Genomic DNA, 24466 nt, shown 5'->3' with positions numbered 1-24466 from the left:
GGAGGTCTACTACACAGGGTTAGAGTCAAGGAGAGAGAGAGGGGATGTGTGTGAGAGAAATGGAGAAGGGAAGATAAAGTGATGAGGGAGGGAGAGAGAACGAGAACAGGGGGGGAAAGTGGGAGAGGGGGGCTGTTTTAAAGAGGGGTGTTAAATGCTCAATTTTAAACGGGAGGTGTTAAGTAGCTGTGAAACATGCCCGTTTTTTCATCAAAATGGCTCCTTCTCTCTCTCACTTTTAGTTAAGATTCAAAAGAAAACTAAAATGAGAGTATATTATTGACATAATTTGGAATAGTACCACTCCATTTCAGACTGTATACATCAGTTTCCTGCCTAGGGAATACCACCTAGCTGATGCTGATGCAGGACTTTGAAATGGCAAAGCATCTTTCACCCCCCCAAAAAATCTATATCAGATGTTTTCTCAAGAATTGCATTTACTCTTAGCACCATCTGTGGCAAGAACACACTATTAATTTACGTCAATGGATGGCATATAATGGCTTAACATCTCCTCTGCGAGCTTGCAGGTGTAGCAAGCTTGAATTTGAAATGGTATGGCCTCTCACAAAAAGGCGTAGCACACGCCCCAGCAGCCCCCTGAGGGGGGTGCCTGCGAGCTCATTCCATTCAACTCCGGTCGGAAGAACATCAAAGGTTCCACCCACTGTAAATACACATCCACTCCTCAGGTCATTTTGGCCACTGTGCCCGTCAGCATCACAGTGTGCCAGTGTAACAGTATAGTAGACAATAGACGTCAAATTACCTAGAAACACCAACACAGATACATTTTCAATGAAGCTCCTTGAATTATTTCTCCTCTTATCCCTTTTCTCATTAAACCCAACCAGTCTCCACTATATCCAACCAGACAGGTATCACTAAATAATTGATATATACACTAGATGTTTGAAGCCACTTTGCCTCCATCTTGGCACTCCCCCAACTTTGTAAAAAATATTTTGGAAGTTATAGAAATGCATTTATTAATGTCTACATTTGTTTTTGTCACTTTTATTATATTATAGACACCTTAATGCATACTTTTAAATTATATTATGGGAGCTAAATAAAAAACAAAACAAATATATACAAACATTTTCCTTAAAGTATAATTTTTTGAAAGTACTGATGTTATGGTCCCCACTACAACAAAAACATACTTCAATACATGTAATTTTGTCTTTGAAACATTTTATTGAAATACTATAGAATTCCATTCATTCCTATGGAGGACTGCACATTCTGGGAAGTGCCAATATGGCCTACTAGTGGCATCAAAGCCTCTCATTGGCCAATACATAGCATCAGCCATCCAGGGTTTTTATACATCATTGGTATCACTCAGTGGCTCACTGAGGCTAGATACCCATCTTTTATCAGCACTGGCCAGCTCACTAACAGACCGCCTGGCACACTGATGCATTTATTTATGGTCACGTAACCTTGAGGCTCCTTCTCTGGTGTGGAGGTACAGCTAACTATCACATTAATGATTTATAACGATGCAAATGTGGTCTTGCTAGACTAGCATCCCCCTTGAAGGTGTTTTTCACAGTCACCCCCGAGAGTGAGTGAGTGAGTGAGTGAGTAAGTGAGTGTGTGTGTGTTCTTGGGTGTGACCTAATTTAATGCTCACGGAGCTAAGAAAAAATATATATCTTTGTGCTGGCTGTGCACCTGTCTGTTATGTTGTAAAATGGTATTTGGGCTGAGTCTTGTTACTCACATACTCATCTCAGATATCTTCAGACCTCAGTTCAAATACATTTGGTATTTCAATGTTTTTTTATTTTTTTATACATATTTTCTGACATTTTTTTAAATTTTTATACTGCTCAAGAGATGAATTTGACTGGATGGTGAATATTTCGCTGATGAATACGTATTTTTTGTATTCGAACCCGGGTCTGTAGTGATGCTTCTAGCACTGCGATGCAGTGCCTCAGACCGTGATGTACTGGGCCGTACTCAACACCCTATGTAGCGCCTTGCGGTCGGGTGCCTTGCAGTTGTCGTACCAAGTGGTGATGAAGCCATGCTCTCAATGTTGCAGCTGTATAACTCTTTTGAGGATCTCAGGGCCCTTGCCCATGTTGTGTCCTCTTCACAACTGTGTGGGTGTGTGTGGACCATGTTAATTCCTTAGTGATGTGGACATTGAGGAACTTGAAGCTCTCGACCCGCTCCACTACAGCCCCATCCATGTGGATGGAAATGCAAAACTGACACAAGATCAGCATTTAGGAGGAACTTCACCCTAGACCTTGACTCTCACTGTAGGGAAAAACAGTCTAGGTTCCTAACGACTCATTGCCTAGCGTCTAATTTAATGAAATAGTCCAATCTCTCAGGATGCTTATTTTACTCACACTGGGTCATACAGTATGTCATTTTATCAACAACAAAACACCTGTAGCGGTTGGTGTCACGGGTCATGTGTCACGGGTCATGTGACTCGTGACGTCGCTGGATGCAGGCCTTGCTCTGCTCTGTTGCCAGTGAACTCATGAATCAGGAATACACAAAGTGTGGATAAATTTGTTTTATTGAAAGCGCACAGCTAAATTAGCTATTTTTGTCAGAAGTACTATCGGTTTTGAGTCAGGAAATGTGTACTTTTCCACCTAATACATTTGAGATTATTTTATGGCAATATTTTATGGAGCCGACAGCCACAGCAGCGGCTATGGGTATCAACTGCGCATGGCGCCCTTGTGGGGTAGACCCTGCTACGTAGAAATGTAGCACTTTACATTCAGCAACGTCACGAGTCAGAGAGCTAGGCTACCAGCATCACTTTGCTCAATAATTCCTTCTCATATCTACGCGCTCTCCTCCTCTCACCTTTTCCCTTCGATTGTGGACTATAGTGCACAACACAACAACTGTCTCTGACCAGGTGCAAAAACCTCTCCAAGACAAACCTTCATACCATGACTGTTAACCGCTACACAGCCTACATCGTTGTCATCAGATGAACTTTATAGTCAACAAACTAGAACTAACGTGTTAGTAAAACAACAATCCAGTCCATGTGTACAATCAAGCAGTACGGTGTACAGCAAGCAGTTTAGCAGTTACAGCGGCGGGCCCCAGTGGCAATAAATGTATAAAACCGAAAGCTTACCTTGACTTGGAAGAGTTGCAGTGTTGGATATCCTTAGCCAGCTAGCATTCCTCTCTGCTGCATTAGCTAAGTAGGTGAAAGGTAAACTAAGAAGAAGAAAAAAATACTACGAAATATAGCTAGCTCTCGCTCTCTGCTGCTTCTCCTTAATTTTTGAAGAAGTTAATTTGTTCAAAACTGTTCAACTATTGTCTTTCTCTTTGAGTCAACTACTCACCACACTTTATACACTGCAGCGCTAGCTAGCTGTAACTGATGCTTTCATTTCTAGAGGAATTCTCAGAAATCATGTCCGTTCATACTGCAAGAGCTCTAAGTTTGGAGGGCTTCCTCCGGAAGTTGTCATAATTACTGTGTAAGTCTATGGAAGGGGGTGAGAACCATGAGCCTCCTAGGTTTTGTTTGGAAGTCAATGTACCAAGAGGAGGATAAAAGCTAACTGTCCTCTGCCTACACCATGGTGCTACTCTACAGAATGCTGCTGAGGCTACTGTAGACCTTCATTGCGAAACAGTGTGTTTTAATCCGTTATTTGTTGACGTGAATATATTTAGTATAGTTTTATCTAAAAAGGATAACGTTTTGAATGTTTCACTATTTTTATTTTTATTAAATTCACTGAGTGGGATTGGGCCTCCCCTTCCTCCTCTGAGGAGCCTCCACTGACACACACACACACACCCAACCCCCTGCATTACGTAACACCTGCAGGAACTGCCCTATGGGGGGACATTGAGCACTGCACACACTCCCTCATGGTTAACTCCCCAGCTCCCCTTCTCCCTCCGCTCCCCCTCCCTGGTGGACAGCTCATTAATTATGTGGTGATTCTCTAGGCAGGCAGGCCGTTCCCATGGGGAGAATCATCCACACTGCACAGTGGGCTATAGCTACAGCCTGGTATACAGGTACAGGGTACTATACGCCAGCAGCGCTAAGCAGAGCAGGTGGAGAGAGGCAGAAGACGGAGAGACTCAGGAAGTGGGTCATCTTAGGAGAGGGCAGAGAGAGAGCGAGAGAGAGCGAGAGGAGCTGAGAGAGTGTTTGTGTGAGAGGGAAATTGAGAGAGGGAATGAAAGCGGGATAGCGGTAGTGGGGTACTAAGGGAGTGTGTGTGAGATAGTGAGTTCTTGAAAGAGATTCGGATGCTTTTTAGAATCTGGAGAGAAAAAAAGACATAAGATAGCCTGAGGGATGCAGCTTTATTAGATCAAAACCTGGCTCATGTTCTGGACCCCCCTGTGTCGGCACCACCAGACTTCCGGTTTTGGGCGGGGGCTCCTTTGACCAGGAGTGACCGCTCTGGGGGGTAGGAGGACAGTCACCATGGTCCAGAGTGGCTCGCTAAGTAGTCAGATCTTCTGTGGCCTTGGGGTCAGGCAGGGCTGGGGGGGTTCACTGAGGAGGAAACTGGCCTTCCGCAGGGTCAAGTGAGTAGCACCCCCCCATCTCTCGCTCTGTCTCTCTGTCTCTATCTTTCTTTCTGCTAAGGGACCCACAGGACTTGCACATTTTTATCCCAGCCCAGCATTAACCAAGCGGAATCAACTAATCGAGGGCTTGATGGTCAGTGGATGAGTTGAATCCAGCGGGTTAAGCGCTGGGCTGGTACAAAAATGTGCAGTCGGGTGGGTTCCCAGGACCGAGGTTGATGAATACTGATTTGCGGCACAGAACAACTCACTCACTTTACTGGACTGTTCTGAGGCTTAGACCTGTTATGGTGTTTGTTCAGAGAAAGCTGTTGAAATGATGCTGAGTGCAATGTACTATTTTCTGTTTTATCAAAAATTGTTCTTGATGAGGTGAATACAAGTTGTTGAGTTGTTGTTGAGCCATGAACGATAGTTAACACAAAGACGTGTGCTGGTATTGTGTGTTTTTATTGATTTGTGGTTTTACTACTTAGGCGTACAGTACCACAAGGTGTGGACAGAGACTACAAAGATGTTTGGATTTGAATGAGCAGGTTCATATTAGCTCATGGTTGTTGTGTTATTGTTGTATATGTGTTGTGTGTACTTAATGATTATGCACCTTGGTAAGGGTCTTTACCAGGTCATTTGGATATGTCAGTCACGGTTTATTTATAGGGCCGGGAAAGATACCAGTATCGCGATACTCATTAGTATCGTGGCAAGGAAACAAAACACGAAGGAAAACAGCCCAAATGTTGGAAACCAAAACATCATTCTGTTGTCATCCAGAGTCACATGTATTTATTTTCCAAGCTCTAGCACACAATATTTTACATATAGACGTTTTTTTAAGGACCAAAGAGTTTGTTCTGCTTCGTGTTAAAATTTTCGCCATGGAAACAATGTTGCGATACTGGTATAGTCAGAGCCCTATTTATTTACATTCGATTGCCGTGGTATCCTCTGTAACTCAGTTGGTAGAGCATGGCTCTTGCATCGCCAGGATAGTGGGTTTGATTCCTGGGACCACCCATTCGTTGGGGAAAAAAATGGTGCACTCATGACGGTAAGTCGCTTTAAGTAAAAGCATCTGCTAAATGTCTTGAATACAACTGGACGAATGAATGTGTTGAGTGGTGCTGTCCTTTGAATTATGAATTGAGTGCCATGATATCAGAATGAGTATTCACCCCTCAAAAACAAGCGTTTTTTTTTATAACTCTAAAACATGTCATTTTGCTTTCTTACAGGTTTGACACTTTAGTAAAAAAAAATCCCCGTTTTTTTTTTTTGTGCTGAGAATGTGCTAAAAGATTGTTGCTGAATCATGGCTTCTGCTCCAAGGTGGTGAAAACACCATTGTTTTAGCTGCCGGACAAACTACCTCTTATTGGGTGAGGAGTATTCAGCCTTTTGAATTTGTCGAGCTGGCTGTTTCTGGTGTTTTGTAATGTCCAGGTGCTGTTTCACCTTGGATGACCTAAACGTACATGTTTGTGAGTGTTTGAACACAGTCTTGTTGATAGGCAGAGCCGTGCTCGTCAGAGAGAGAGTGTTCATAGTGGAAGCACCAGAATGGTTATTCAAAGTTTAAGTAATATTTTATTACAATTCTAGAGCATGCGAGCCCACCTTCCTGTATGTCTGTCTGTGTGTGTGTTGTATTAAGGTTATCTGTGGCCTTGTGTACTACAATCAAAGGAATAGGAGCTGGTCACAGTACACATGCTTCACAAGGTGCATCGCAATAGTCTATAAAGTAGCATCCTCCTCCTCTCCTTTCCTTCATCTGCCCTGATTGTTACATTTTTCATTTATTTCATTTTATTTCACCTTTATTTAACCAGGTAGGCAAGTTGAGAACAAGTTCTCATTTACAATTGCGACCTGGCCAAGATAAAGCAAAGCAGTTTGACACATACAACAACACAGAGCTACACATGGAGTAAAACAAACATACAGTCAATAATACAGTAGAAAAATAAGTCTATATACAAAGTGAGCAAATGAGGTGAGATAAGGGAGGTAAAGGCAAAAAAGGCCATGGTGGCAAAGTAAATACAATATAGCAAGTATAACACTGGAATGGTAGATTTGCAGTGGAAGAAAGTGCAAAGTAGAAATAGAAATAATGGGGTGCAAAGGAGCAAAATAAATAAATACAGTAGGGGAAGGAGTAGTTGTTTGGGCTAAATTACAGATGGGCTATGTACAGGTGCAGTAATCTGTGAGCTGCTCTGACAGCTCACAGCTCACAAATGTAACAGGTAAGAGCAGAAGGCGTTCCCAATTGCTTTCACCTATTCTGGCTTTTGTGATCTGTGCAGAATAGAATAGAATGGAACTGTATTGTCCATTGTAGGGAAGAGCAGTAAAGCCTGAGAGGTAAACCGCATGGGATATATATATTATTGTTAGTCTCCTCAAACAGTCTTATAATCATGCATCCCTGGATCGACTCTGAAGTGCTCAAGAGACTCCCCAACACAACAGAACATCTGACTGAACCCTATACAGCCCCTGCCAACAAACCCTGACCTATGACCCTTTGACCTTACGTGTCAGTCATCAGGCCTCAGAAGGAGAGATAGAGCTCCGAGGTGAGGTTTCCTGTAATTACAGATCAGCCTCCCCTCCCCCAATCCTAACCTTAATCATTAGTAGGGAAAAAGCTAAACTGACCCAAGATTAGTGTCTAGGGACAACATAACCCTAACCCTAGATGCTCAGGAGGAGAGAGGGACAGATGAAAGGAGACACCCTGGTCTTTGGCGCCCTCTTCTGGGCCAGACTGTCTCACACATAAATACGTAATCACAGGAATAGGAGTTGGTCACAGTACACATGCTACACAAGGTGCATCTCAATAGTCTATAAAGTAGCATCCTCCTCCTCTCCTTTCCTTCATCTGCCCTGATTGTTAAAAAATGAAACAGGTAAGAGCAGAAGGCGTTCCCGATTGCTTTCACCTATTCTGGCTTTTGTGATCTGTGCAGAATAGAATAGAATGGAACTGTATTGTCCATTGTAGGGAAGAGCAGTAAAAGCCTGAGAGGTAAACCGCATGGGACAAACAAGAGTGAGACCCAATGAAAGGAAGTCGCTTAGAGAGATAGCAGAGAGAGGGGAGAAGAGTGGAAGGAAAGGGGGGAGTGCTCCTAACCGCAGCTTGTTACCTGTAAAAAAGACACCTGTCCACAGAAGCAATCAATCAATCAGATTCCAAACTCTCCACCATGGACAAGACCAAAGAGCTCTCCAAGGATGTCAGGGACAAGATTGTAGACCTACACAAGGCTGGAATGTGTGTGTGTGAGTGCGTGTGAGTGCTTGTGAGAGAGATTGCATAAGTGTGTGTCTCTGTGTCTCGTGTGTGTTTGAGAGAGAGCAAGAGCATGTTTGCAAACGTGTGTGTGTGTGTGTGCATGTCTGTGTGTGTCTGTTCACGGCTCTCTGTTCAGAGGTCAGAGTGTTGTTTGGAGGCTCTGAGGAGGTAGAGGGTGCTTCAGGGATGCAGCAGCAGTGCGGTGTCGTATTACCATGTCTGATGATTCATCACCACCCTACTGCAGAATGCAGCAGACCAGGGTGATCTGAATCCCTCCACACACACACACACACACACACACACACACACACACACACACACACACACACACACACACACACAGAGAGAGATACGCACACACATACAGTGCCTTTGGAAAGTATTCAGACCCCTTGACTTTTTCCATTATGTTACGTTACAGCCTTATTCTAAAATGGATGAAATAAACAAAAATCCTCAGCATTTTTTTTTATTTTTTATTTCACCTTTATTTAACCAGGTAGGCAAGTTGAGAACAAGTTCTCATTTACAATTGCGACCTGGCCAAGATAAAGCAAAGCAGTTCGACAACATACAAAAACACAGAGTTACACATGGAGTAAAACAACATACAATCAATGATGCAGTAGAAGAAAAAAAAATAAGACTATATACAATGTGAGCAAATGATGTGAGATAATGGAGGTAAAGGCAAAAAAATGCCATGGTGGCAGAGTAAATAAAGTATGGCAAGAAAAACACTGGAATGGTAGATTTGTAGTTTGAAGAAAGTTAAAAGTTAAAATATAAATAATATGGTGCAAAGGAGCAAAAAATAAATTAAATAAATAAATACAGTAGGGGAAAAGGTAGTAGTTTGGGCTCAATTAAAGATGGGCTATGTACAGGTGCAGAGATCTGTGAGCTGATCTGACAGCTGGTGCTTAAAGCTAGTGAGGGAGATAAGTGTTTCCAGTTTTAGAGATTTTTGTAGTTCGTTCCAGTCATTGGCAGCTGAGAACTGGAAGGAGAGACGACCAAAGGAGGAGTTGGCTTTAGGGGATATACCTGCTGGAGCGCGTGCTACAGGTGGGTGCTGCTATGGTGACCAGTGAGCGGAGATAAGGGGGGACTTTACCTAGCAGGGTCTTGTAGATGACCTGGAGCCAATGTGTTTGGCGACGATTATGAAGTGAAGGCCAGCCAATGAGAGCATACAGGTCGCAGTGGTGGGTTGTATATGGGGCTTTGGTGACAAAACGGATGGCACTGTGATAGACTGCATCCAGCTTGTTGAGTAGGGTATTGGAGGCTATTTTGTAAATGACATCGCCGAAGTCGAGGATTGGTAGGATGGTCAGTTTTACGAGGGTATGTTTGGCAGCATGAGTGAAGGATGCTTTGTCGCGAAATAGGAAGCCAATTCTAGATTTCACTTTGGATTGGAGATGATTGATGTGAGTCTGGAAGGAGAGTTTACAGTCTAACCAGACACCTAGGTATTTGTAGTTGTCCACAAATTCTAAGTTAGAACCGTCCAGAGAAGTTATGCTGGATGGGCGGGCAGGTGCAGGCAGCGATCGGTTGAAGAGCATGCATTTAGTTTTACTTGTATTTAAGAGCAGTTGGAGACCACGGAAGGAGAGTTGAATGGCATTGAAGCTCGTCTGGAGGGTTGTTAACACAGTGTCCAAAGAAGGGCCAGAAGTATACAGAATGGTGTCGTCTGCGTAGAGGTGGATCAGAGATTCACCAGCAGCAAGAGCGACATCATTTATGTATACAGAGAAAAGAGTTGGCCCAAGAATTGAACCCTGTGGTACCCCCATAGAGACTGCCAGAGGTCCAGACAGTAGGCCCTCCGATTTGACACACTGAACTCTGTCAGAGAAGTAGTTGGTGAACCAGGCGACGCAATCGTTTGAGAAACCAAGGCTACTAAGTCTGCCGATGAGGATGTGGTGATTAACAGAGTCAAAAGCTTTGGCCAGGTCAATGAATACGGCAGCACAGTAATGTTTCTTATCGATGGCGGTTACGATGTCGTTTAGGACCTTGAGCGTGGCTGAGGTGCACCCATGACCAGCTCTGAAACCAGATTGCATAGCGGAGAGGGTGCGGTGGGATTCAAAATAGTCGGTAATCTGTTTGTTGACTTGGCTTTCGAAGACCTTAGAAAGGCAGGGTAGGATGGATATAGGTCTGTAGCAATTTGGGTCAAGAGTGTCACCTCCTTTGAAGAGGGGGATGACAGCAGCTGCTTTCCAATCTATGGGAATCTCAGACGACACGAAAGAGAGGTTGAACAGGCTAGTAATAGGGGTTGCAATAATTTCGGCAGATAATTTTAGAAAGAAAGAATCCAGATTGTCAAGCCCAGCTGATTTGTAGGGGTCCAGATTTTGCAGCTCTTTCAGAACATCAGCTGAATGGATTTGGGAGAAGGAGAAATGGGGGAGGCTTGGGCGAGTAGCTGTGGGGGGTGCAGTGCTGTAGCAATCTACACACAATACCCCATAATGATGAAGTGAAACAGGTTTTTAGCAATTTTTGCACATTTATTAAAAATACAAAACAGAAATACCTTATTGATATAAGTATTCAGACCCTTTGCTATGAGAATCGAAATTGAGCTCAGGTGCATCCTGTTTCCATTGATCATCCTTGGGATGTTTCTACAACCTGATTGGAGTCCACCTGTGGTAAATTCAATTGATTGGACATCATTTGGAAAGGCACACACCTGTCTATATAAGGTCCCACAGTTGAAAGTACATGTCAGAGCAAAAACCAAGCCATGAGGTCGAAGGAGTTGTCCGTAGAGTGCCGATACAGGATCATGTCTAGGCACAGATCTGGGGAAGGGTACCAAAACATTTCGGCAGCATTGAAGGTCTCCAAGAACACAATGGCCTCCATCATTCTTAAATGGAAGACGTTTGGAACCACCAAGACTATTCCTAGAGCTGGCCGCCTGGCCAAAGTGAGCAATTGGGGGAGAAGGGCCTTAGTCAGGGAGTTGACCAAGAATGGGAGAAACTCCCCAAATACAGGTGTGCCAAGCTTGTAGCGTCATACCAAAGAAGACTTGATGCTGTAATCACTGCCAAAGGTGCTTCAACAAAGTACTGAGTAAAGGGTCTGAATACTTATGTAAATGTAATATTTCTCCTTTTTTTTAACAAATTAGCAAACATTTCAAAATAACTGTTTTTTATTTGTCATTATGGAGTATGGTGTGTAGATTGATGAGGGGAAAAAACAATTTAATCAATTTGAGAATAAGGCTGTAATGTCAAGGGGTCAAGGGGTCTTAATACTTTCCGAAGGCAATGTACCTACACAACACACATAGGTGTGCTCATAGCACATACAGGCAAAAAAGCTAAGAGTTTTACAAGGAGAAGGAGTTAAAGCTCTGGCCAACTGTTCACGTTTCTCTCTTTCTCATGCTGGCCGATCACTTTCTTTTCCTGTCTTTCGCTTAACTCCTCTCTCCATCTCACACTACTTCCCTCAGCCTCTTCTTCAGCCTCTCCTCCCCTGACTTTGATGTGCTCATTGAGATGAAGGTGCTAGATAGCGTATAATTAGGATGCTAATTATAGTCTTCCAGAATTACTAATGTCTTGGTGGCTTCACTTTCTTGTGTTAGTGGTGTCGTGAGAAAAACTGTGTGCTGTGCTGAGTAGTGACAACCGGAGTAGGGTGGCGTTTCCCCTAGATGCTGACCTTGGGTCAGTTTTGTATTTCCCTAACTAATGGTTTAGGTTAGCGGAGGCTGATTGGCGGTGGCTGATCCTAGATCTGTACCTAAGGGAAACTTCACCCTGTAGAAGTGACGACCTTTCTATGGGAGGCCCAGTACAGATTGTAGAAGAGCAGATGCTAGGCTAAGGGATTAGCACCACAGCCTAGCGGCCCGGCTTCGTATGCTAACCGAGCCTGACAGGCACGCCTGTCACCTGACCCCTCACGCCGCCTACTCATTGGATGACCGGTATCAAGCAGCATGTGGCTAAAAATACCAAATAAGGTGATAGAGGGGAAGGAGGGTCAGTGTGAGGCACTCTGGTGCCTGGCCCTGTGAGCTCTGGCTTTGTGTGTGTGTGTGTGTGTGTGTGTGTGTGTGTGTGTGTGTGTGTGTGTGTGTGTGTGTGTGTGTGTGTGTGTGTGTGTGTGTGTGTGTGTGTACACCTGTGTATACAAGTATGGTAGTTTTGTGTTTTTGACTTTCCTTGCAAAAATAGGGACACAAAAATACATTTTGTGTGCTTGTACAAAACTGTGTGTGTTTCCCTGCTGTGCTGCTCAAAGCACAGGAAGCTGTGTGTGCGCAGAAATAGCTGTGTGTGTGTGTGGGGGGGGGGGGGGCACTGGGCTGACAGTGAGCTCAGCCACGTCCCCAGAGACCAACATAGGAAAAAAACAGACCCACATCCAGGACTATAATTACACTAAATGTACAGCAGCACTGTAAGCTGGCTAGCACAGTCTCCTTGCAAGACATACAACAGTTCTGTCCGGACCACACACCACACCAAAAGACAGGGGTTCGATTCACAAGTCCGCCCCTAGGGCTCTCCGTTTCCCTCTCTTCACTGCTGTCTAAAGATAATAATAACACTTTAGTGTTACTGGGGCTAAATGTAACACGGATCAGTTGTTACAGGTAGGACTACATTGTATTCATAGGAGTTTATACATCCTTGGTACCAGTGGAACATTTTTTGGGGACATTCAAGTCATCAGTCAATGTTGCTAACTACAGTGCCTTCATAAAGTATTCATACCCCTTTTGTTGTATTACAGCCTAAATTTAAAATGTATTCAATTGAGATTTTGACAGTGATCTATACACAATACCTCATAATGTCAAAATGAAATTTAGTTTGTAGGAACATTTTAGAATGAATAAAAAATGTAAAGCTATAATGTCTTGTGTTGATAAGTATTCAGCCCCTTTGTTATGGCAAATCCTAATAAATTCAGGAGTAAAAATGTGCTTAACAAATCCAATAATAAGTTGCATGAACTCATTCTGTGTTCAATAATAGTGGTTTATCATGAATAACTACCCCATCTCTATACCCCACACATACAGTTATCTGTAAGTTCCCTCAATCAAGTAGTGAATTTCAAGCACAGATTCAACCACAAAGACCAGGGATGTTTTTCAATGCCTTGCAAAAAAGGGCACTGATTTGGTAGGTGTAAAAAATAAAGAAAAAAATCAATACACGCAGTCCCTACAAAGATACAGGCGTCATTTGAGAGGAAGGAGAAGAAGGAAACTGCTCAGGGATTTTCACCATGGTCATTTTAAAACAGTTACAGAGTTTAATGGTTGTGATATGAGAAAACTTAGGATGGATCAACAACATTGTAGTTACTCCACAATACTAACCTAAAAGTAGTAAGAAGGAAGCCTGTACAGAATAAAAAATATTGCAAAATATGCATCCTGTTTGCAACAAAGCACTTAAGTAATACTGCAAAAAATGTGGCTACTGCAAAAAAATATGGCAAAGAAATTAACTTTTTGTCCTGAATACAAAGCGTTATGTGTGGGGAAAATCCAGCACAACCCATCACTAAGCACCACTCTTCATATTTCCAAGCATGGTGGTGGCTGCATCATGTTATGGGTATGCTTGTGATCGGCAAGGGAGCATTTTAGGATGAAAAGAAACGAAATACTGCTATAAGGACTGGCAAAATCCTAGAGGAAATCCTGGTTCAGTATGCTTTCCAACAGACACTGGGAGACAAATTCACCTTTCAGCAGGACAATAACCTAAAACACAAGGCCAAATCTACACTGGAGTCAGAGTATGTGAGCGAAGCTGGAGTGGAGCGAGGAGCAGAGCTTGCCCAATTTTCCTGGAGCGTGGAGCGGGTTTCCTAAAGGGTGAAGAGTCAGCCTTCTCGCCCGCTCCAATTTCGCTCCAGTAGTGCTCACTTCATGGGCCCAGCATGCATTTGTAGGCTACTTTTGTTCTGGTATATGTCCTTGCTTTAGCTGCTGTCGAGGAGTTTGCAAAATATTGAATAAAGAAACTGATAAAACACACAGGTGCAAAATCAAGGTGACTTACAAAGATGAGGAGAACCAAGAGCAAGAGAGGAATGCGGTGATGTAATGTCCACAACTAAAGACCGATTGTGGAATCTGAAGAGACACATATCCCGAAAGCATGATGGTTTCCTAAGTGCACAAGGTAACAGAAAGGAGCAAGGTGGGTAGTTAGCTAAGTTTCATTGTAGGGAAGTATTTATAAACTACAAAATCAGATCTTTTTAGATGTTCTTTGGGGCTACCTATAGAAGAAAAACAACAACATTTGGTTCCATGATCTATCCCTGTTTATTATTAATATTAGAATAATTGAAAGGCCATCATAATTCATGTTTTGTGGAGATCATATGACAATAAAATAAATGTCAATGCATTATCACGCCGATTACGGCCTATAGTAAAGTAGGATACATATCAGGTTAGGCCTATATCTGGGACGTTGTCTAGTCTTATTTAGGTACTAATTGAAGATAAGCTATCATTAGGGTAATTAAGCTTTGATTTGTGTTTATAGAAAAAGAGACGCAGCAGCAACAAACTTCTGCACATAAAGCCCCAGAAGTGTTGCGAGTGAGAAATGGGCAATTGGATGAGGCTTTCTTTAAAATGGTTTACTTGGACTATGAGCCCCTAACTAGGGGAGAATGGGAAGGGATGCGGTACTTTGCAAGTGCAGCTCAACCAGGCTACACACCACCTTGCTATAGTACGGTCTGAGACACCCTCATGCCCTATGTCCTGCAAGAAATGGATGCCAAGCTGAGAGACCTACAGTATTGCGACTAAGTGATGGTTTCGTTGTGTCAACTGAAATTTGGATTAGCAGAAGGGGACAGTTTCCTGGAGATTGTCGCCAGTTTCATTGATGGAAAGTATAAAGGTCGCAAGGTTTTGTTGAGCGCCGAGCACATACAAGGACACCATACAGCAGAGGCCTTTTACCAAAAATATGAACGTGTCCTGAGGAACTGGAACGTGCAGCGGCAAGTAAAACGAGTGGTGACTAACAGCGCAAGCAACATGGTCAAGGCCTTCAACCTACCTGGTTTAGAGGAGACCAATGATGACGGACAGGAGGAAGATGAGGCATCCGGCACAGAGGAGGGGGCACCACCTGCGCTCTCATAGTTCCAAATTGACTATATAGCCAAAAACGTGGACATAATGGTAAATCAAATCTCCATTTACTGTGCCCAATTCACATGCTTCAACTCACAACAAAGGTTTCCATTAACATGCATTATGGGGTTAGTGGACTGATTCAGAAAGTGGGGAAACTTGTGAAAAGTGTTAGGAAGAGTACACTGAACACAAAGGAAAGTGGCAGATTGGGAGTGCGTCCCACAACTGCCTGCATGACAAGATAAAACAGCTAATTACGCATGGTTGCGTTTTTGTTGAAGATGTTCGAAAGAGACACATTGTGGCAAAACAAATTTAAATCTACCTCCGATGATGCAAAACTCACCCTAAACGAAGTGCGTCGGCTACAGTTCCTGGTGCAGGTACTGACACCACTAGCTGACCTCACCGATAATATACAGAAAGAGTTGTGAAACCTGGGCATAATTCTCCCTGCCGTGTTGGAAATAAAGAAACTATTGACTACCGTGTCTCAGCTCATAGACATCGCTGCTTATGCAGAAACACTATCAGATAACGTCTCCACTCGGTACAGGCGGTACTATAATGATAAACATCTTATCCTAGCCACCGTCCTGGACCCCAGGTTTAAAACTGAGTGGGTGATAAGGGATGAGCTGGTGGAGAGATATGCAACCTCCTTGTGAAGGAAACCGAGGCTATCAGTGCGCCTGCCGCAACTGCCGTACCAACAGCACCTAACCCTGCCCCTGAGCAAAACGAAGTGGCCAAAATACCTTGCATGTTCGGCTCCTACTTCATTCAGCAGCAGCGCTACTCTCTTGACACGAAAGGCGAGGTATGAGAAGAAACACAGACGAGGACGTTATCACCTTTTGAAAAGACAACTCCTCATCCCTGCCCCGCTTGGAAAAAGTGGCCCCAAGGGTTTTTAGCATCCCCAGTGACTCTGCATGTGTGGAGAGGGTGTTCTCCGCTGCTGGCCTGCCCTCCAGGCACCATCGCATGAGTCTGAAGCCACAGACTCTGGCCAAACTCAAAGTGAATTCAAAGGCACTGTAGAGTGAGCCTAATAAGGCATGTTTCATTTCATTTTTATTTAATTCTAAGTAAGTCATAGCCTATATACGCAATTTATAGACTTTAAGGATTTAATACAACTAAATGTTGTTTTAAATGCTGAGCGCTTAATGTTCCTGCCAGCCTATTGTGTTGCACTTGCAAATGCTTCACAATGTACACTGCTCAAAACAATAAAGGGAACACTAAAATAACACATCCTAGATCTGAATGAATGAAATAATCTTATTAAATACTTTTTTCTTTACATAGTTGAATGTGCTGACAACAAAATCACACAAAAATAATCAATGGAAATCCAATTTATCAACCCATGGAGGTCTGGATTTGGAGTCACACTCAAAATTAAAGTGGAAAACCACAGTACAGGCTGATCCAACTTTGATGTAATGTCCTTAAAACAAGTCAAAATGAGGCTCAGTAGTGTGTGTGTGGCCTCCACGTGCCTGTATGACCTCCCTACAATGCCTGGGCATGCTCCTGATGAGGTGGTGGATGGTTTCCTGAGGGATCTCCTCCCAGACCTGGACTAAAGCATCCGCCAACTCCTGGACAGTCTGTGGTGCAACGTGGCGTTGGTGGATGGAGCGAGACATGATGTCCCAGATGTGCTCAATTGGATTCAGGTCTGGGGAACGGGCGGGCCAGTCCATAGCATCAATGCCTTCCTCTTGCAGGAACTGCTGACACACTCCAGCCACATGAGGTCTAGCATTGTCTTGCATTAGGAGGAACCCAGGGCCAACCGCACCAGCATATGGTCTCACAAGGAGTCTTAGGATCTCATCTCGGTACCTAATGGCAGTCAGGCTACCTCTGGCGAGCACATGGAGGGCTGTGCGGCCCCCCAAAGAAATGCCACCCCACACCATGACTGACCCACCGCCAAACCGGTCATGCTGGAGGATGTTGCAGGCAGCAGAACGTTCTCCACGGCGTCTCCAGACTGTCACGTCTGTCACATGTGCTCAGTGTGAACCTGCTTTCATCTGTGAAGAGCACAGGGCGCCAGTGGCGAATTTGCCAATCTTGGTGTTCTCTGGCAAATGCCAAACATCCTGCACGGTGTTGGGCTGTAAGCACAACCCCCACCTGTGGACATCGGGCCCTCATACCACCCTCATGGAGTCTGTTTCTGACCGTTTGAGCAGACACATGCACATTTGTGGCCTGCTGGAGGTCATTTTGCAGGGCTCTGGCAGTGCTCCTCCTGCTCCTCCTTGCACAAAGGCGGAGGTAGCGGTCCTGCTGCTGGGTTGTTGCCCTCCTACGGCCTCCTCCACGTCTCCTGATGTACTGGCCTGTCTCCTGGTAGCACCTCCATGCTCTGGACACTACGCTGACAGACACAGCAAACCTTCTTGCCACAGCTCGCATTGATGTGCCATCCTGGATGAGCTGCACTACCTGAGCCACTTGTGTGGGTTGTAGACTCCGTCTCATGCTACCACTAGAGTGAAAGCACCACCAGCACTCAAAAGTGACCAAAACATCAGCCAGGAAGCATAGGAACTGAGAAGTGGTCTGTGGTTACCACCTGCAGAACCACTCCTTTATTGGGGGTGTCTTACTAATTGCCTATAATTTCCACCTGTTGTCTATTCCATTTGCACAACAGCATGTGAAATGTATTGTCAATCAGTGTTGCTTCCTAAGTGGACAGTTTGATTTCACAGAAGTTTGATTGACTTGGAGTTACATTGTGTTGTTTAAGTGTTCCCTTTATTTTTTTGAGCAGTATATTTCTTCGTAGGTTATAGCCTTGAAATAATAGGCTAATAATATTCCCAAAATAATTAACTTTCGTTCCTTTTTAGACTACCTGTCTGGCTCATGACCTATTTAGAGTGTTTATATGCTGTTTAATATTACATGTAGCCAATTTGAAATTAAGAGTGCTTCTTACAGTCAACTTTTCATGTTGTTTATTAAAATACTTTTCATTAAAATCATATGGTTTGCTTTCAGGTCCACCTAGTCACAAAGATAGATGGGTGTTGGTTAAATGGTGATTTTTAAACAAAAAATGAATGGAGTGAATTTGGAGCAACATTTTTTTCCCCCCCTGTGATCATGGAGAGGTTTTTAGCAGAGTGGTTGGAAAGGACATGGAGCGCAAGCACCACTCTGCTCAACCCCGCTCACATATTCTGACTGGAGTTGCTTACCAAGACCATATTGAATGTCTCTAAGAGCCAAAAGCTCTTAGAGCAGGGGTCTCCAACCTTTTAAAAAATGAAACATGACGCAAGCTACAATTTTTATTTACAGCTTTCAAATAGTCACATTGTTCTCTTCTCCTCTACCCTGCAACTCTTCCCCGGGTCCTTAGTGTACAAAAGGTGTGTTTTCTGTAAATATACCTGGTAAAATAATGGTTAATAAACAACTCTAAGGGGGCCCCTTAAAATAATATTTTGTATTTTCCAGTTTTATTTTTTGTTGTATGTGATTTTTTTTAAACAGTTTTACTCTCAATATTACCATTTTTCATAGAGAAACAACGAAAATTGATGTTTTGAGTCCATGTCAATGGTTAAATCACATCTGAAGAACATTTTGTTGTGAGTGTAATTCCCCTTTAATTGCGCACCTAATGTAGCAAGAGAGGAATGTGTAGATCTAACGATGTTTCTGCTGGTAGGTCACCTCAGCAGCACATGTAATGGCAGAGTTTGCAAAACAATCGCCATCCAATTGATACAAATAGTAATTATATAGTTCGGTCAGGTAAGCCTACTTTGCAGTTAACATTTAATTGATAAGGTTTTTGGGGCACGTCTTTCTGTCTACCCACAAGACGGTTAACATTAGCATCGCTAACTGACTAACGTTACATACAGAGTGATTAGACAAACGCGCGCACCAAACAGACAGACAGGAGCTATATTGCTGGAAATTAATTGGCTTTTTAAGCCAATTTGCCTCGTTAAATAAAGGTTACATTTAAAAAAGTAACAAAAAAGCCAATAGTGGCTCACTCGGAGGTGGATAATGTCAATGTGGCTTTGATTAGATAGTAGCCGGAAGCATTATGTTTATGACAAAAATGAATGTACTTTCAGAATGTATTGGCGAACTACTCATAGGTGGGCTGCGAGCTACATAGCTAGCGATCTACCTGTTGGAGACACCTGTGTTAGAGACTTACCTATAAAGACTCACAGCTGTATTCACCGCCAAGGTGATCCTACAAAGTATTGACTCAGGGGTTTGAATTCTTATGTAAATGAGATATGTCTGTATTTCATTTTCAATAGTTCCTAAAATGTATAAAAACATGTTTTCACTTCCTCATTATGGGTGAGAAGTATTTAAAAATATTTTTATTTTGAATTTCATCTGTAACACAACAAAATGTGGAATAAGTCAAGGGTTATGAATACTTTCTGAAGGCACTGTTTAATTTTACCTTTACTTAACTAGGCAAGTCAGTTAAGAACAAATTCTTATTTTCAATGACGGCCTAGGTGTTTACTGTTCAGGGGCAGAACGGCAGATTTTGACCTTGTCAGGTCAGGGATTTGATCTTGCAACCTTTCGATTACTAGTCCAACGCTCTAACCACTAGGCTACCTGCCGCCCCAGATGTCAAATGATAGATGTCAAATGAATACAAATCCATTATCAATGTATAAAACAATAACAAAGAACGTAAAAATACAATCATTTTATAACCCACTTACTGTCATAGGACTTTTTCAAATAAATCTTTAAAGCGCAGTAAAATGTGTGTTGCTTGTAAAGTGCTGTCCATGATGCTGAAGGGGGTACTCTGGGAAGGTTGAAGTTCAAAAGGGGTACTTGGTTGTAAAAAGTTAGGAAACGACTGTGATAGAGTAATTACATGGTAGACTATAAGTAAATCAGTGTTGCATTCTTCTCTGTTACTAAACAGTGGAATCGACTAGACTAGCAACCTTCATACTGCTAACCTTTACCAGATCAGGATGGTTTGCCTTCATGAACCCTGAATGTACGTGACACGTGTCATTGGTTTTGAGTGGTTTGAATTCCTGTGTCATCGTGGCACTTCCTGAGCCTGTGGCGTCTGGGGAGGTTTCCATGACAACAGGCCCATCCGTGGCCCCAGTGTATTTTGGGTAAGGTGACTCAGCAAGACTTGACTGTAGCAGAAAAGAGAGAAAGAAAGCAAGTGGAGAAAAAAGGGAGGCAGCCCCAGTGCCCACTGTCATTCTCTCTGTCTCTCTCTGCATGTCCTCTCTAGTTTTTACCCTTTGGCGTGCTGGAGCATAGTGCAGGGAGCAAGGCTAATTTCTGTCCCAGAGCTCAACCCAAGTGAGGAAGGGGTTTGAATATAAAATTGGCACTTAAGGTTCCTGTTGATTTGAACAGAAACACAAGCTTTTCCAAATTTGCTACCAGCATGTTGCATGAATGCAGAAGTACAGCGTATCATAGGATTTCCAGATGTATCCAGCTTGGAATTTGGGGAAATTACCAGAATTTGGCAACCCTATCCATGACCTGTGGTGTTTTTAGTAAGATTACATTTTCAGAACGTTGTAGATAGAAATACAGTGCCTTCAGAAAGTATTCAGACCCCTTGACTTTTTCCAAATTTTGTTAGGTACAGCCTTATTCTAAAATGTATAAAAAAAAATTTTTTTTTTACTCATCAATCTACACACAATACCCCATAATGACAAAGCAAAAACAGGTTTTTAAAAAGAACTGGAAATATTACATTAACATAAGTATTCAGACCCTTTACTCAGTACTTTGTTGAAGCACCTGTGGAAGCGATTAAAGCCTCAAGTCTTCTTGGGTATGACGCTACTAGCTTGGCACACCTGTATTTGGGGAGTTTCTCCCATTCTCTGCAGATCCTCTCAAGCTCTGTCAGGTTGGATGGGGAGCATTGCTGCACGGCTATTTTCAGGTGTCTCCAGAGATGTTGGATCGGGTTCAAGTCCGGGCTCTGACTGCGCCACTTAAGGACATTCAGAGCCACTTCTGCATTGACTTAGCTTTGTGCTTAGGGTCGTTGTCCTGTTGGAAGGTGAACTTTCACCCCAGTCTGAGGACCTGAGCGCTCTGTAGCAAGTTTTAACAAAAAGTGGAAAAAGTCAAGGTATCTGAATACTTTCCGAAGGCCTCCAGAATACAGTGCCTCCAGAAAGTATGCACACTCTGACTTTTTCCACATTTTGTTGTGTTACAGCCTGAAATTAAAATGTATTAAATGTATATGTTGTGTCACACATAATACTCCATACTATCAAAGTGGAATTATGTTTTCGAAATTTGTACAAATTAATTGAACATTAAAAGCTTACATGTCTTGAGTCAATAAGTATTCAACCCCTTTGTTATGGCAAGACTAAGAGTAAATATTTGCTCAACAAGTCACATAATAAGTTGCAATAAGTTGTAAGGTTCCTCCATTGAGCAGTGAATTGCAAGCACAGATTCAAGCACAAAGAACAGGGAGGTTTTCCAATGCCTCGCAAAGAAGGGCACATATTGATAGATGGGTAAAATAATTAAAAAGCAGACATGAATATCCATTTCAGGCATGGAGCGTTGTGCGTCTGGCATTGCCATCAGCCATTGTGGAAATGCTTCCTTTGAATCAATGAAAGCTACTTGCGTTGCGTAACGTCCAATGGCAGCGTCCGAGGGCAAGAATCGCAGAGGTTCAATTCTTGACGCCTGACGCATGCTTTTATCTTGTGAATTGAAATAATGAAAAATTAATTTAGGTTGCATACAGTCTCGACCATACACCACTGATTATTTTACTAAGATTTATGAAGTCATGAAGTTACAACTAGTAGCTAGCTAGCTACATTGACTAGCTAGGTTCACAATGTAAACAAGTTGTGTAGTTAAAGAATCATTTAGTACAACCACTAGCAACAGTTTTAATGAGTACTTGTAAAACATTAGACCAAAGCTATTGTACTTATGCATAATCGGTGATTATGGTACAGTACAGTAGGGGAAAACAGAATAAAGATGGTCTTCTCTCTGCTCTTCTCCGCTCTCAAAACAATGCGCTCTGTGTAGCAGGTAGAGCATGACATTGACACGACGCTGCACGACGCTGATGGCAAAGCAACACAAACCTTATAGTGGAGCTGAAGTTTTACAGTGTAATTAATACATTTCTTATATGCTATCGCAAAAATAATAATTTGGTATTGTTTATGAAGGTCTTTGTTAACATTAGAATAAAAAATGTTCTCTTCTAATAACACAATAGCATTTTAATTTGTTTGTTACTAAAGCAACCCTGTTACTTGGCAACCCTGTTCATGGAGTGCCGCAGGTACTGCAGGATTTTGTCCCAACTAGGCACCACACCAGACCAACTGAGCTAATTGATCAGTTCAGTGGTCCCTCGGTAAAGCAGTGAATTTCAAACACAAATTCAATCACAAAGACCAGGGAGGTTTTCCAATGACTCGCAAAGATGGGCACATAATGTTATTGTTGATGGGTAAAAAAAAGAAGAGCAAGGTCAAGTTATTAATTACACTTTGGTTGGTGTATCAATACACCCAGTCACTACAAAGATACAGGCATCCTTCCTAACTCAGTTGCCGGAGAGGGAAAAAAACGCTCAGTGATTTCTCCATGAGGGTAATGGTGATTTTAAAACAGTTACAGAGTTTAATGGTTGTGATAGGAGAAAACTGAGGATGGATCAACAACATTGGAGTTATTCCAAAATACTAACCTAATTGACAGAGTGAAAAAAGGAAGCCTGTACAGAATATTCCAAAACATGCATCCAGTTTACAATAATGCACTAAAGTAAAACTTTATGTCCTGAATACAACGTGTTATGTTTGGGGCAAATCCAACACAACACATACTGAGTACCACATCATATTTTAAAGCATGGTGTTGGCTGCATCATGTTGTGGGTATGCTTGTCATTGGCAAGGACTAGGGAGTTTTTTTGGGTGATAAAAGTCCTAGAGGAAAACCTGGTTCAGTCTAATGTGTTGGTCATTACTGAGACGTGGCTAAGAAAGAGTTTTTTTGAACACTGATACTAACCTTACTGGTTGTAACCTTTTTTGGCAAGACAGATCTTCCAAAGGTGGTGGAGTGGCAATCTTTACCAAGGAACACCTTCAGTGCTCTGTTGTCCCCAAACAATTTAATTTGCTGGTTTTATGCATTAAGCTTTGTTGACTGTTGCTGGGGTGTTATCGTCCACCATCAGCACCGGCCTGTACCCTACCTGCCCTAAGCTCTCTCCTGGACTCTTACACTGTTTTCTGTAATGACCATAGTGATCACTGTTTTACAGCCTGTGTTTGTAATGGCTGCTCAGTTAAAAGACCTGTCCTGGTTTGTGATAGACGCTTGCTAAAAAACTTTAATGAGCAAGCCTTCCTTCATGACCTGGCCTCTGTAAATTGGTATAGAATCAGCTTGATCCCCTCTATCGAAGACGCTTGGACTTTCGTTTTTGATATTTTCAGTGGTATTGTTAACAAACACACCCCCATTAAGAAAATGAGAATTAAAAACTGGTTCAGCCCTTGTTCACCCGTGATCTGGCAGAGTTACTCCACCTCAAGAATTCCATTTGGTGTAAGGCTCGCCACACATATACTCAGGCTGACTTGCTCTCATTCAGGAAAATGAGAAATAAGTGCACTCAGGCTATCCAGAAGGCTAAATTTAGTTACTTTAAGGAGCAGTTCTCTCTCTGTGGGTCTAACCCCAATAAGTTCTGGAAAACAGTGAAAGGAGACCTGAGGAATAAACCCTCCTCACAACTGCTCATGTCCCTTAATGTCAATGATGTGGTTGTTACTGACAAGGAGCGCATGGCTGAGCTCTTTAATCACAACTTCATTAAGTCAGGATTCCTATTTTATTTAGCCATGCCTCCTTGCCTGTCCAACATTTCCTCATCTCCTAGCCCTTCTCTTCCCTCTTTTTCCCCTGCCCCGCTACAAAGTTTCTCCCTGCAGGCGGTCACTGAATCTGAGGTGCTGTAGGAGCTCCTTAAACTTGACCCCAAAAAACATGGGTCAGATGGTCAGATGGTTTAGATCCTTTCTTCTTTAAAGTTGCCGTCCCCTATCATCGCCGAGCCTGGAAGGCAGCCACGGTGCATCCTTTATTTAAAAGGGGACATCAAGCTGATCCTAACTGTTATATTCCAATTTCTATTTTGCCCTGTTTATCAAAAGGTTGATGCTTATTTATAAAACCCTCTTAGGCCTCACTTCCCCCTATCTGAGATACCTACTGCAGCCCTCATCCTCCACATACAACACCTGTTCTGCCAGTCACATTCTGTTAATGGTTCCCAAAGCGCACACACATCCCTGGGTCTCTCCTCTTTTCAG

At 42.8% G+C, this 24466-nt stretch overlaps 1 protein-coding gene across 1 annotated transcript in view; it reads left to right on the top strand.

Annotated features, from left to right (window-relative positions):
• The window catches only part of LOC115148585 (protein Aster-B), a 113992-nt gene that overhangs the window by 3381 nt on the left and 86145 nt on the right, over positions 1–24466 (top strand). The gene's annotated exons all lie outside the window — the stretch shown is intronic.

This window comes from Salmo trutta, chromosome 15 (assembly GCF_901001165.1).
Source record: "Salmo trutta chromosome 15, fSalTru1.1, whole genome shotgun sequence".
Taxonomy (NCBI): Eukaryota; Metazoa; Chordata; class Actinopteri; order Salmoniformes; family Salmonidae; genus Salmo; species Salmo trutta.
This window is presented reverse-complemented; position numbering and strand designations above follow the sequence as displayed.